This window comes from Canis aureus, chromosome 11, assembly GCF_053574225.1.
Source record: "Canis aureus isolate CA01 chromosome 11, VMU_Caureus_v.1.0, whole genome shotgun sequence".
Lineage (NCBI taxonomy): Eukaryota > Metazoa > Chordata > Mammalia > Carnivora > Canidae > Canis > Canis aureus.
Window position 1 is genome coordinate 51,343,709 of NC_135621.1, and position 14,681 is coordinate 51,358,389.

Here is a 14,681-nt window from a genome sequence, read left to right on the forward strand (position 1 = left end):
GGTAGGAGCTTCACTGAGGATGGAGGCTGAGCCTCCTATTTTACCTGGGGACACCTCAAGGACCTCATCCTCACTAAGTGAGGGGCTTCTGTGAGAGTAGAAACCATAGGCTTCCACCTTTATGTTCACGCCAGAGAAAGGTGTTTGCTAGGGCACACAGCCTTGACAGCAGGCAACCAATTAACATTTTAGGAATCTCAACCACACCAACATGTACAATGACTACTCCTAACAAAATATTTTTCTTGGAAGCCTATGAATTTGTTGGTGGCCAACCTATCACCATGGTGCCCATCATCTTGGCCAACCAATCACAGATCAAAGTAGGTTGGGGCAAGAGCAACAGTTTATGTCCTCATAGAAGATTATGACACTTAATTGACTAAAATGAATCCAATTAGGAGACACATATACATGCCTCACATGACATCACCATAATAGGATAATGTCCTTCACACTGGTAGAGGAGAGAGAAAATCGCAATTCTGGTCTCAGCTTCATCACTGACTCACTCTACAATCTTGGGTGAGGCACTTAACCCATCTGAGCCCTAAAATGCCTCATCAATCAATTGAACATAATTGTCCCTGGCTTGCCTACTTCATAAGGATGTTGTCATGAGAGAATAAGATAATACATAGGAAAGTTTTTAAAAAATATTAAGGACTGAGATGCTATTGATTTACTATTTGGTGAATGTATTGTGATTTTTTTCCTGAGACATCTTCCCCACTCTAAATTCATCTAGTTCTTCCCTCTCCGTATCCCCAACCTCATTATCTCTCCTTACTCCAAACTTTCCTTTAGCCCATCCCAGAGTTCCTAAAACTTTCAGGGATGGCTTCCCTTGAAAACACTGGCCCCAAAACAAGAACAGGGGAGGCATGGATACTTGAACCTCGAGACTTTTGCAGGAGCAGGGAAGAGCCTTACCTGTTTCTGTAGCCCATGGCTCTACCATGGACCTCACCAAGTAGGAAGACAGGACATGTTTGTTGATTAAATGAGTGAGTGCCTCAGGGATGTGGGTGGGCCCTGCCCGAGCTGGGGACGGAAGGAGGCAGAATGGAAACCAGCAGCCAAATTCTGTACAGCAGGATGACACAGGAGGCAGAGAGGAAGTATGTGGGTTTGTGACCAAAAGAGAAAAAGGTCTTCCACTCTGTTGCATGCAATCACACCTTGTGACTTGGGAGCCAGCTGGGCATGTAGAATGGGATAATAAGGGGCTGGAGTCAGGAAGGGCTGAGAAACCCCACACCTCACCTGAGGCCTGATAGGAACCCCCTGCCCCCCTCCCCCAAAGTCACCACTTTCATCAGATGGCATGAGAAAAGCTTCAAAGTAAAGCATCCCAATTTTCCTCTTTGGGTTTGTTTAAATTTCTTTGGGATGGGAAAGATGTGGACAGGAAAAAAGACTCCTAAGCTGTCAAAGCACTCCAGTGACAAGGGGCAAGAAATGTTTGAGGAAAAATTTGGTCAGTGTGTAGGGCTACGAGCAGGCAGAGGTCGCACCCTGGCCCCACCCCCGCAGGCCGTGGAGGCTCCCAGAGCCAGGGTAATGGGGAGGAGAGCATTAGATAGTGCTTGTTTGAAATAAGACTTCTTAAAAGAAGCACAATTTGTTTGTATATAAGCACACACGTAATGAAAGCAGTTTACTTTCATTTTTAAAAGATATTTATTTATTTATTTATTTGAGAGTGAGAGTGAGAGAGCACAAAGCAGGAGGAGCAGCAGAGGGAGCAGCAGAGGGAGAGGGAGAAGCAGGCTCCCCGCTGAGCAGGAAGCTGGTCATGAGGTCATGGGGCTTGATCCCAGCGTCCTGGGATCATGACCTGAGTCGAAGGCAGACCCCTGATGGACTGCACAACACAGAGCAGTTTACTTTTCATGTGATTACTTCAAAATCCTAAGCTTAAATGCTTCAAAACAAGCAAAGAGCTGGAAAGACACAGTAGAAAAATGCAAGCTGTGAAGACATGCATGCAGAATTACCAACTACATCCTTTTCTCCTCAAATAATTATAGCTCTCCTCCACCATCTGACTCCTTCAGATATGGTCACCTCCCTTAGGCAATCCTATAGCAACTATTCTCCTCGTCACTTGGGGTACGAATCCCTTTCTTCTTGTTCTAGTTACTTCCTTCACTCAACAAGTGTTTTCTGAGGACCTGCTACATGTCTGGTACTGTTCTAGGGGCTGGGGTACATCATAAACAAAACAGATCCAAACTGATTCATCATAGGGTTTATATTCTAGTGAGAACAGATGGACACATAAATAAAGAAATAAAACATCCTTTTCCAAGAAATGGGCAGAAGACACGAACGGACCTTTCTCTAAATAATACACACAAATGGCCAACAGACACATGAGAAAAAGCTCAACGTCAGTCCACATCAGGGAAATACAAATCAAAACCACAATGAGATACCATCTCACCCTAGTCAGAAAGACTAAAATTAACAAGTCAGGAAATGACAGATATTGGCGAGGATGTAGAGAAAAGGGAACCCTCTTACACTGTGGGTGGGAATGCAGGCTGGTGCAGCCACTCTGGAAAACAGTATGGAGGTTCCTCAAAAAAGTTGAAAATAGAGCTATCCTATGACCCAGCAATTGCACTACTGGATATTTACCCCAAAGATACAAATGTAGTGATCTGAAGAGATACCTGCACCCCAATCTTCATAGCAGCAATGTCCACAGTAGCCAAACCAAACTATGGGAAAAGCCCAAATGTCCATTGACAAATGAATGGATAAAGAAGATGTAGTATATATATATATACAATGAAATATTACTCAGCCATCAAAATATGAAATCTTGCCATTTGCAACAACATGGATGGAACCAAAGGATATTATGCTAAGTGAAATAAGTCAATGAGAGAGAGAGAGACACTCATCATATGATGTGGAATTTAAGAAACGAAACAGAGGATCATAGGGGAAGAGAGGAGAAAATAAAACAAGACGAAATCAGAGAGGGAGACAAACCATAAGAGACTCTTAATCATAGGAAACAAACTGAGGGTTGCTGGAGAGGAGGAGGGTGGGGGGATGGGGTAACTGGGTGATGGACATTAGGAGGGCACATGATATAATGAGCACTGGATGTTGTATAAGACTGATGAGTCACTGACCTCTACCTCTGAAACTAGTAATACATTATATGTTAATCTAACTTAATTAAAATGTTTAAAAGTTTTAAAGAAATAAAACATCCTATTTATAACATATGTCAGACAGTGAGAGGTGCTGTGGAGCAGCACACAGCAGGGGAGGGCAATAGAGAATGTGTGTGTATAGAGGATGGGGGCACAGGTTGGAGCCTCACTGAGGATGGGTTTGAGAAAACCCAGGGGAGATTGAGGAGTGAGCCATGTGACAATTTGGAGGAAGAGTAGTCCAAGCAAAGGCAACTGCACGTGCAAAGCCCCTGAAGCAAGAGAGTATGAGCGAGAACAGTGGAGGCCAGTGGGGCTGGAGTGGCGTGGGGCTGGTGAGTGGAGATGAGGTCAAAGGGCCACAGGGAGCCACAACATCCAGGCCCTCGGGGACCATTGTAAGAACTTTGTCTTTTGTTTTTTCATAGGGGAGTGACATGATCTGACTCTATTTTAGCAAGATCACTTGAAGAAACCCTTGAAGAGAGACTGTAGGGGACACTGAGGGAGATGACAGCAGTTTAGAACAAAGTGGTTGTGTTGTAGCTGGTGAGATATGGTCAGCTTCTGGATCTGTTCCAAGGTAAAACCCACAGCCCTTGCTGATGACTTGAATGTGGATATAAAAGAAAGCATGAAGTCAAGTGACTCTAAGACCTTAGGACTGGACAACTAAAGAGTGGGGTCACCATTAAGTGAGGGGAAAGACGAGAAGGGCTGGTGGGATTTGGGGAAGAACAGGAGTTTGGCTTTTGACATTTTCAGTTTGAGTTGTCTTTTGGAGATCCAAGTGGAGATGTTGGGAAGGCAGTTGGATATGAAAGCGAAATTTTGGGAAATGGTCCAGGCCAGAGACATAAATTTAAGAGTTATCAAATGTATATTATTTGTGTTCAGGTAGGTCCGTTGGGACAAAAACTATGTCTTATTGTTTGTTGAACCCCTACCAAACTTAGGAGTGATTTGCCTACCCATAGTAGGGACTCTGTAAATATTTATAAAATACATGGATTCATCTGTCTGTGAAAATAAAGCCAAGATTAATTGAGATGTGAAAACAGTGGCACCCCCCCCCCCTTCCATCATGCACAGATAGTGGCAAAAACCCAAGATCTAGAATGAGCTGATGCAGACATGAGTCCTGGGTCTGCTGCTTCTAACAGGGTAATCTTGGCCAAGTTGCCTAACATCTCCAAGCCAGTTTCCTCATGTGTAGAATGGGAGCAATCTTAATAGCTATGTCAAGAATGGTTATGAAAATTTAAGGAGTTCATGAGTGTGAAATGTACAAGCGCCCTACAGATGGGAATTAGCTGAGAGAACTGGGCAGGGCTTGGTAAATGAACAAGCACCTTCTTGTTCACCTGAAAGATTTTGAGTAGAAACCCCAGAAGCTGGGATTCAGAATGCAGTGGGGTGGTCCCTTCCTGGCTACTCCTTACCCCTGAGGGGCCCAGTCTAACCATCACCCCCATCCCACCCCAGCCCACACACCCACTGCTCGAGCAATTTTCTGGACCACCTCTGGACACGCTGAGTTCTCCTTCCTCACCTCCTATAGCAATGGCCTCCAAAGTACCAATGATTCATCTTCTACTAGAGTAAAGCTAGAAAATACTGGAGCATATACTCAGATTTATTTTTAACCTTAAAGAATGAATAAAAATTGTCAACATCACTCACTAGGGAATGAAAATTGAAACCATAGTGAGATACCACCACCCACATTAGAATAAAAACAAAACAAAATCAAAAACATACATTCCCATCATACTAATACTAATACTAAGTGCTGGCTAGGATTTGGAGCAACTAGAAGTTTCTGATATGCTACTGGTGGGAATGCAATTTGCACAGACACCGGGGAAGATATTTTGGTGGTCTCATATAAAGTTAAATATACACCTTCCATAAGATCCATGGGATTTATTGAAGAGAAACAGAAACTTATGTTCCCATAAGCACCTGTTTGTAGATGCTTGTAGCAGCTTTATTCATAATCGTCCCAAACTGGAAACAACCCAGATGCCCTTCAATCAGTGAATGAATAAATGATGGTACATCCATAGAACAGATGGAATACTGCTTAGCAATAAAAAGGAACAAAGAATTGATTCAAACAACATGGAAGAATTTTAAATATATTTTATAAGTGAAAGAAGCCAAAGCCAAGAAGCTCCATATTGCATGATTCGGTTTATATGACATTCCAAAAAAAAGCAGAGAACAGATCAGTGGTTGCTGGAGGTTGGGAGGAGTTGCTGAACAGAGAGCCAGCACGAGGGGACTTGGGAATGTCTGTTAAGATGGATACACTGTTTTCCAAAACCCTTAGAAGTGAACATAATAAAAACTGAATTTTACAATATGTAAATTAAGAAAACAAATAATCAGGATATGGGATGAACTCAAAATAGAATACAAATTGTAATAAATGAATTTCAGTGTATTATAAATGGATAGTGTCACTACACTGAAGGGGATGGAGAAGAAAAGACCTAGCCTATGTCATTCTGGCAACTGGTATTTTGACTGGATGTTATCAGGCAAAAAGAAAAATAGACTGCATACAAATCATGTGGTTAATAAATTAGTTCCTCACAGGCATATGCATTAGCAATTCTGAAAATGGATGTACTAATATTGGACAAATAAGTAAATATATTATAGATAAGGACAGCACGATATCTCGCAGTCAGAGCGAGAAGTTACACACAAGGTAAAGGGAAGGCCAGAGTGAACTCTGTGGTGTTGGATGGGATTCAGAGGTATCAGCATGAACTCATGTCTCTTTGTTGGTTTGCGTGGCACATTATACATAACTTTTCCTATTTTAACAACTTTTAAGTGTAAAATTCATTGGCATTAAATATACTCATAGTGTGCAACCATTTCTTAATATCCACTTCCAGAATTTTTTATTCCAAACAGAAACCCCATAAGCATGAAATAATAATCCTCTATTCCTCTCTAACTCCAGCCCCCATTAGCCTATATTAAATTATCTGTCTCTCTATATATGTATATTTTAGATACCTCATGTAAGTGGAACCATGCAATATTTGTTCTCCTGTGTCCTGCTTATTTCACTTAATGTACTACTTTCTGGATTCATCCATACTGTAGCATGTATCAGAATTCCATCCTTTTTAAGGCTGAATGATATTCCACTGTGTACCATGATGTCTACACCATTTTTTTATTTATCTGTTCATTTGTTGATGGACACTCATCATTTTTTAAATTTGAATTCATGTATGGAGACGTGAGTGTCCATGTATTAGTACACAGATATATTTTCCTGTCTCTGCCTCCTGAGAGGGCCAAGAAGCAACCATTCTCCAGGGGTAATGAGCACACCTAGAACCTAGATCTTGGTTTATAAATATCATTCTTCAGTAAAAGAAACCAGAGTTCTTTGGAGAAGTGGTTGATTGTAGGCTTGGGGCAGGGAAAATGGGTCTCTAGCATCTAGTGAACCCAGAGAGTTCAGAAATGCTTTTAAAAGGTTGGAAGGATGGGTGCCTGGTTGGCTTAGTGGGTTGTCTGCCTTCGGCTAGGGTCATGATCCTGGGGTCTTGAGATTGAAGCCCTGCATTGGGCTCCCTGCTCAGCAGGAGAGCCTGCTTTTCCCTCTCCCTCTTATGATCTTTTTTGCTATATCTCTCCCCCCAAATAAATAAATAAAATCTTTAAAAAATTTTTTTAATTAAAAAAAAAGTTGCGAAAAATGTAAAAAGGTACAGGAGCTGACGTGAAGGAGCTCCTGGTAGCCAAAGCCAGAACAATTGCAGGAATAAAATAAATAATAAGCCGAGATTATAACCACATCCATGAATTCATACCAATATAAATAATTGAATAAATAAATAAATGGAAGTGAAAAAACAGCCCCTCCTTTCAGAAGGACTTTGACTAACAGACATAGAAACAGCATACACATGTGGAAAGAATGAAGGAAATGGGAAAACCACCATTAGAACAGCATAGTAATCATTGTTACAGGCTAATCCATGCAGATGCTAAGATTAGAGGGAAAAAGTCTGAGGAGAATAGATATGTTCATAATCTCAAACACCTCTCCCAAGATATTCATCATAAAAAGGACACACTGTAGCTTGACAGTGGGGAAGCCCAGCAGACACCCTCTCAAGTAGGCTCCAAGTAGACATGACCAGGAGAGAGCCAGGCAGGCATCATGGAGCCCCTCAGGTGACACTCTAGAAAGAGTGCGTGGGCTCTGTAGTATTCTTGCCAAAAATGTAGAGCAACAATCTAAGCATCAGTAGACATTGGACAAATCCAGATTGAGGAACATTCTATCAAATAAAGTCAGGAGAGACAAGGAGAGGGAGAAGCTATCACAGAATGGACCAGGGGATGAAGGCAACATGACGAGTAAACGTGGTATGGGATTCTGGACTAGCTCCCAGAACAGAAAATGTATATTAGTGGAAAAATTAATGAAAATCCAAATAAAGTCTGTAGTTTGGTTAATAGCATTGTACCCATGTTACTATCTTTGTTTTGATAATTGTCCTAGGATTATGTAAGACATTAACATTAGAAGAAACCAAGAGAAGGGTGTGTGGGAACTCTCTGTGCTATTTTTGCAACTTTTCTGGAAGTCTAAACATTTTTTGTTTGTTTTTTTTTTTTAAATAAAAAATTTTAAAAAAATAAGGAATAAAAGCTTTACTGCTCTCCTATGTTTTAAAATACACATAATGTGGGGCACCTGGGTGGCTCAGTCGGTTGAACATCTGCCTTTGATTCAGGCCATGATCTCAGGGCTCTGGGATCGAGTCCCGCGTCGGGCTCCCTGCTCGGTGGGGAGTCTGCTTCTCCCTCTCCCTCTGCCACTCCCTTTCCCCAGTTCATGTTCTCTGTCTCTCTCTGAAATAAATAAAAGCTTTAAAAAATAAATAAAATACACCTAGTGGATTCATATAGTGAGATACATGCATTAGCGTAGCAATTGTCAGTTTTAGATACGGGGGGGTGTGTGTGCAAACTTAAATAACCCATGGGAGTTCAGAGGGGAAAAGATCTGGAGACCACTGCCCGTCAGCCTGAGCTGAAAGTCCTGCAGATACCAAGAGTAGTCAAACTCTCAGAGATAGAAAGCAGAAGAAGGTGGTTGCCAGGGGCTTGGGGAAGGGAGGAGCAGATGGGGAGTTAGTGTTTAATGGGTACAGTTTCAGTTTTGCAAGAGGAAAAAAAAAGCTCAGAGCTGGATGGGGGTTCTGGTTGCACAGCAGCATGAATGTACTTAATGCTACTGAACCGTTTGCTTAAAAATAGTTATGATGGTAAGTTTTCAGTATGTGTATTTTACCACATTTAAAAACAAAACAAAGCAAGGACTTGCAGGGTTTATGGTCGGCTCTGCACTGTCTTGCTTCTACATCTTTCTCACAGGTCAGACTTGTCTTCCCAACAAGGCTTCACGTGAGCTGGGTCTGGAAGCCCACTTGTGTTGCAAGCCCGGGTATTGGGTCATGCTTAATCCACAGATAGGACACAACAGGAGATGGAGAAACTCAGAGTGCAGACGGGAAAATTCTCTTGGGGGAAGCTATGAAAAGGTTTCATTGAAGGTTATCTTAATCTCCCGGAGACAAGATGAGCCTTCCCTCAGATCTCTGAGGCCTGGTGACCGAGGCTCGGGGATGACCTGGGAGAAAATGCCCACCCTCTGTCTTCTTTATCCACCTCCCTGAGAGGGTCAGCCCAGGTTATGTGTGCTCCTTGGCTCTGTGGGATCTTCCTTCAGGATTTATGCTTACTCCATGTGTATTTATGCACAAACACATCTATATAGGCAAGGTTATGTTGGGGTGGTAAACAATCCCCAAATTTCTGTGGTTTAAAACATCAGTTGGTTTCTTGCTCATATCTGTACATGATCCCAGGTTGGCCAGGGCCCTTCTCTGTGTCATGGTCCGTCTGGGATCCAGGATGATGCCATAGCCATTATCGGAAACACGGTGGTAACCGTGGGTTACCAGTCTTTGCCTGGAAATGACCAAGGTCACTTCCGTTCACATTTCATTGTCTAAAGCATGTCATATGTCCTGGCATGACTTACAATAGGTGGGAAATCACAGTCCTGCACAGGGTGCACTTGCTATCGGGGAACAGTGGTACAGTCCACCATCGCATTGACCCACCTCCCCAATACTTCCCTCACCCATAGGGGAAGAAATTGGAGCTGGGGAGAGTGCCGTTCCCACCCCACCCACACCAACCACACTCTGCCCCCCTGATAGAACTCTTAATGCTTCTACCTCCTGCAGCTGAAGACTCAAAGCCCAATTAGGGGAATTTGTTGGTCCTCTCCATGCCTGTTCATTTCCTGTCCCATTCCCACACTCCAGGCTGGGTCTGCCCAGATGGCCGTCAGGGTCCCACCCTGCTCCTTGTGAGAGAAGATTCATGGTCATTCTTGAAGAGCACGTGTGGGCTGCTCACAGGGGCCCCCCGTGTGACTCATTTGGCTTCCCAGAAGCTAATCAACCAACTGGTGATTAGCGATGCACCAGCCTATTTTCCCCTCTGCTCCTACTGGGAATCAGTGACTGCAATCCTGGAAGACTGAGAGAATCTCTATCACTTATTTACATTCTTAAGAGCCATGGTGCTAGAGAGCTGCTTTTCTTTATTTTTTTTTCTTTGATAATGGAATGTAATCTTTGTATAAGATTGGTCCCCTAGTAACAGACAAAGAAAGATGCAGGAGGCTGCAGTGGGTATGTATTTGTGTGTGTGATTTAGTCAGATTTCACTTTACACTAAACAAATTAGCTCACTTTCTATACAAATTCACAGCATTCTTAAAATAGCCAGTTCCCATTGTGCATTTAAAATACTAAATAGCTTTCACAAAACTCTGATTTACACCCAACTTTTCAGGAGCATTGTTCCTTTATAAAGCAAAGCCTTTGCTGATGTTTCTCAGCAAATTCCTAGAACTATAGACAATATGGAAATAGAAGGTCCTGGATACAACAATTGTAATATTTGTGACTCACCCAAAACTTGCTTCCCTTTTGGGATGGGGGATTTCTGGCAGGGAGGAAACAGATTTATTCATTTGTTCAACAAATATTTGTTTTGCTGAGTGGCTTCTAAGAGCGGAGTACTCTGATAAGTACTACGGAAGATGCAAGGAAAGATTAGCACCCATTACACCCTGCTTAATGTTTACAATTGGCCATGGGATTGTCTTTCATTTGCATGATATCCTCCAGAGGTAGCTTTGTGCCCAGAGACCAGATGGGGAAACTGACCCCTGGATTGGTCAGGCCTCAGGCCCTGTCCCACACAGCTCCAGGCCGAGACCTCCTCCCTACTCCTCTCTCCTTGGCACACTTCTCCTCAGTAGTGGTTCTTGGCACACACAATAGTGGTTCTTGGCACTTCTACCCAAACCTGGTGGCCTCCCAGGACCCTGCACTGGCCCCAAAGGAGGCAAATCGATCTGACACACGGAGCCTTGAAACTTGGGCTTCTCTTTTTGCCTAAGTGAATTCTAGGTTATTGTTGGGCAATAACGTCTGATTAAATCAGGGCAGAGCGTGATTGGCCTATGTGCGCTGGTATGGGGCAGGGCCTCGCGGAGCGGGGCAGAAAAGCCTGTGTGGGCTCAGAAGCCAGCACCGAGCCTTGCAGGTTTGCGTGGGGCCAGTGGTGGTGGTGGCAGTTCCATTCACCAGGACCTGGGAAATCTGGTCAGTCACACTATCAGGCGGATGGGACTGTGTGATGGAGACAAGGCCTCTGGAAAGGGTTGGTCCCTTCTCCAGGGTGAAAGCACTCGTTGCCCCAAAGAGCAGATAATTCTCATATTCATGTGGGGGAACACCTACTGCCAGAGAAACTTCTCCTGACTTGCCATTTGGTGGCAAGCCTTCAGATGTGCAACAGTGTTCCAAAGGGGTTTGGAAGATGGTCTAGGCTCCTGGGAGGCTGGCTGACCAAGGCCCAAAGCTGCTGCTGGCAGGTTGGGGAGAAGGGGGTTGCAGAAAGCCATTGAGAGCAGAGCAGGGGCAGGGTGCAGCCCCACACAGACCCCCTGTGGCCCGTGCGGAGGAGGCATTGCCTGAAGCAAACCCCCTGACCTAGAGCTTAAGGGGTTGGGGGCGCTGTTGTTTCTCTCCCTGGGGGATTATTGCTATACACACCTGCAGTTAGTCACAGTGTAGGCTTTTAAGAGGTGATCTGCCTAGCATCATCTTCTGCCTCCAGACAGGATGTCATTTAAGCTTCCTTCCAAGTTTCCATGCTTTTCCTCTCCTCAGGGCCACCCTATTTCTGCTCACCTTCTTTAGAACGTGCCCCTGGAAGAAATACAAATCAAAACCACAATGAGATCCCACCTTACACCAGCCACAAAGGCTAAAATTAACAGGTCAGGAAACAACTAATGTTGGCGAGGATGTGGAGAAAGGGGAACCCTCTAGCACTGTTGGTGGGAATGCAAGCTGGTGCAGCCACTCTGGGAAATAGCGTAGAGGTTCCTCAAGAAGTTAAAAATAGAGCTACCCTATGATCCAGCAATTGCACTACTAGGTATTTGCCCCAAAGATACAAGTGTAATGATCCCAAAGGGCACTTGCACCCCCATTTTATAGCAGCAATGTCGATAATAGCGAAACTATGGAAAGTGCCCAGATGTCCATCGACAGATGAATGGATAAAGAGGTGATATATATATATATAGCAACATTATATATATATATATATATATATATATATATATAAAATACATTTATAATGTAATATTACTCTGCTATCAAAAGGATAAATATTTATATAGACGTAGGTGGAACTGGAGGGTATTATGCTGAGTAAATAAGTCAATCAGAGAAGGACAATTATCATATGGTTTCACTCGTATGTGGACTATAAGAAATAGTGCAGTGGATCATAGGGGTAGGGAGGGAAAACTGAATGGGAAGTCATCAGAGAGGGAGACAAACTATGAGAGACTCAACTCCAGGAAGCAAACTGAGGGTTGCTGGAGGGGAGGGTGGGGGGAATAGGGTAACTGGGTGATGGGCATTAAGGAGGGCACGTGATGTGATGAGCACTGGGTATTATATGCAACCAATGAATATGAACTCTACATCTGAAACTAATGGTGTACTATATGTTGGCTGATCGATTTTAAATTTAAAAAAAGAAAAAGGGGTCCCTGGGTGGCTTAGCAGTTTAGCCTTTGGCCCAGGGCACGATCCTGGAGTCCCAGGATCGAGTCCCACGTCGGGATCCCTGCATGGAGCCTGCTTCTCCCTCTGCCTGTGTCTCTGCCTCTCTCTCTCTCTCTCTGTAATAAGTAAATAAATAAATCTTAAAAAAAAAAGAAAAAAAAATGAATGTGCCTCTGTAGAAACATTGCTTCCCCCTGCCCTTCTGCACTTGACTCCTCTGTCAATCCCTGACCACACAATGTGACCGGGCTGTAGTGGGCCATGTGGAAGGCAGGAAGTTGCCACGCTCATGCTCGCCATGGGCCCAGGCCCTAGCGTCATAAGCAGAGGCTCACACTGTCGTGGAACTGAGATGAAGGTTCCATCCGTGCCCCGCCCAAGAGACTTACTGGCCTCCCTCAGTGACTCCTTTCCAATTTTTCCTGCCAATTCCTAACCAAAATTCTTTACCCTTCATCTCAAAATTTTTTTTCCCTTAGAAATAAATTACTGGACAGGAGTTGGCTTCTTCCCTGCTCTTGTGGTTTTTATAGGCAGGAATTCTCTGTACCTTCCTGGCTCCCTGCTCCACCCAAGACCCCTCCCCACCGAGGGGAGCCGGGTTAACTGAGTAGACGGTTTGGGAGGGGAACAGCATCCTGCCAGGAAACAGAGCTGACATTTTTACTTCTATCTGCTGTTTCTGAATTTTGGAAATTTGGGGGTGGGGGGACATGGGTGTTATATATCGACCTTCTTAAGCCCCAGCAGCCCAGAAGGAAAGCACAGAGACATTTTCAAGAGCTGGCTTGTGTCCCAGAAGTATATAGTAAGCTGGAGGCCCAAGGCCTGGCACCCCCATCTTACCATGTACCCATTTGTGTCTCTAAGCCCATTCACTGTTGCTCTATCTCCCTAGAGCCTCCTGACATGTACGGATGCCTGGCTGGGTCCCAGGAGCTGCAGAGTGTTGAATTAGACACTGTGCCCAGCCCTGTGTAATTATCCAGAGTCAAAATGAGTCAGCAGGCAACCCAGATTAAAAACCATGGCTCCTGACTCAGGACCACACTCACAGTGCCCAGTCTGCTGAAGGAACTCTCTGAAGGAAATCTGGGGAGGGTGGGGGGAGATAATGAGGAGCCACTAGGGAGCTAGACTAGATTCTGGGTGAGGCAGGAAGGATGATGAAGTGTCTCAGGAAGGAAGTCAGGACCCTCCAGCACCCATTCTTCCTTTGTAATTAGAACCCTCCCCGCTCCCCACCCTACACCCCACTCCCCACAGCTCTCTGCTCCAGCCTGATTCCCTGGAGATAGGAAGTACTGGCCAATGCCTCCTGTTCACAACAAACATTTGCTATGGCTGAATTCTGTGCCCAAACCCTGAAATGGTGACATATGAAAGGCTGTGTGAACCTAGATAAAACATGTTTTTTAAAGGATTTTAGGCAAAGCTACACTATTTTCTGAATTAACCCTGGAGGATTCCCTAGCCTTCTCTTGCTCTGAGGAACTGACACTTGACAACTTTCATGGAGCAGTAATTGGATGAATATTCCTGTAAAGAAGTCTTAAAATTTCTGAGCCCAATGTGAGTCTCAAGTAAATACTTTAGGAGGCGACTCCATCTCCGACCAACTCTACAACCCAGCTGACCCAGAAGTAACCAGCTCGAGGAGATTTCGTAGCCTGATTAATCCCAAGCTGTCATGTCCATGGCTAGTGGATTGATCACCTATCAGTCTTTAGGGATTTCCAAGTACTCTTGGGAACGTTTTTTGACATTGCGCAGACCTGTCCAATCAGAGAGTAGGAGACCTACAGGAGGAGCCAGGGCATTTAGCCTAGAGAAAGGAATACACAGCCCACTAATATGGGAAGCGTGCTGTGTGGATACGGGTCAGGCTCGTTTAGTACGGCTCGGAGAGCAGAACCATTTTCAGTAGATGGAGGTAGTGAGTTTTCTGCCACTGGGCAAGTTAAAGGGAGACTGCGTGTGCATGGGTCAGAGGGACCATTTGTGTCACCCATCAGGGTCAGGCCCCAAGATGCTTCCAACCTGTTATGGACTGAATGTTTGTGTCTCGTAAAATTCATCTAGTGAAGCCCTAACCCCAATGTAGTGGTATTAGGAGGTGGAGCCTTTAGAGGGTAATTATATTTAGATGAAGTCATGAGGGTGGAGCCCCCATGATGGGATCAGTGCTCTTATAAGAAGAGGAACAGACGCCAGAGCCGGTTCTCTCTGCCATGAAGTGAGAAGGTACTGGTCTGCAAGTCAGGGAGCAGGCCCTCACCAAGAACTGAAT

General features: G+C 44.3%; 1 long non-coding RNA gene across 1 annotated transcript; it reads left to right on the top strand.

The window, feature by feature from the left end:
• Window positions 1-413: 413 nt before the first annotated feature.
• On the top strand, window positions 414-7,802 carry LOC144323068 (uncharacterized). The gene is made up of 3 exons (XR_013388613.1): window positions 414-525; window positions 3,605-3,759; window positions 7,720-7,802. It is a non-coding gene; the product is annotated as an uncharacterized LOC144323068 (long non-coding RNA).
• Window positions 7,803-14,681: the final 6,879 nt, after the last annotated feature.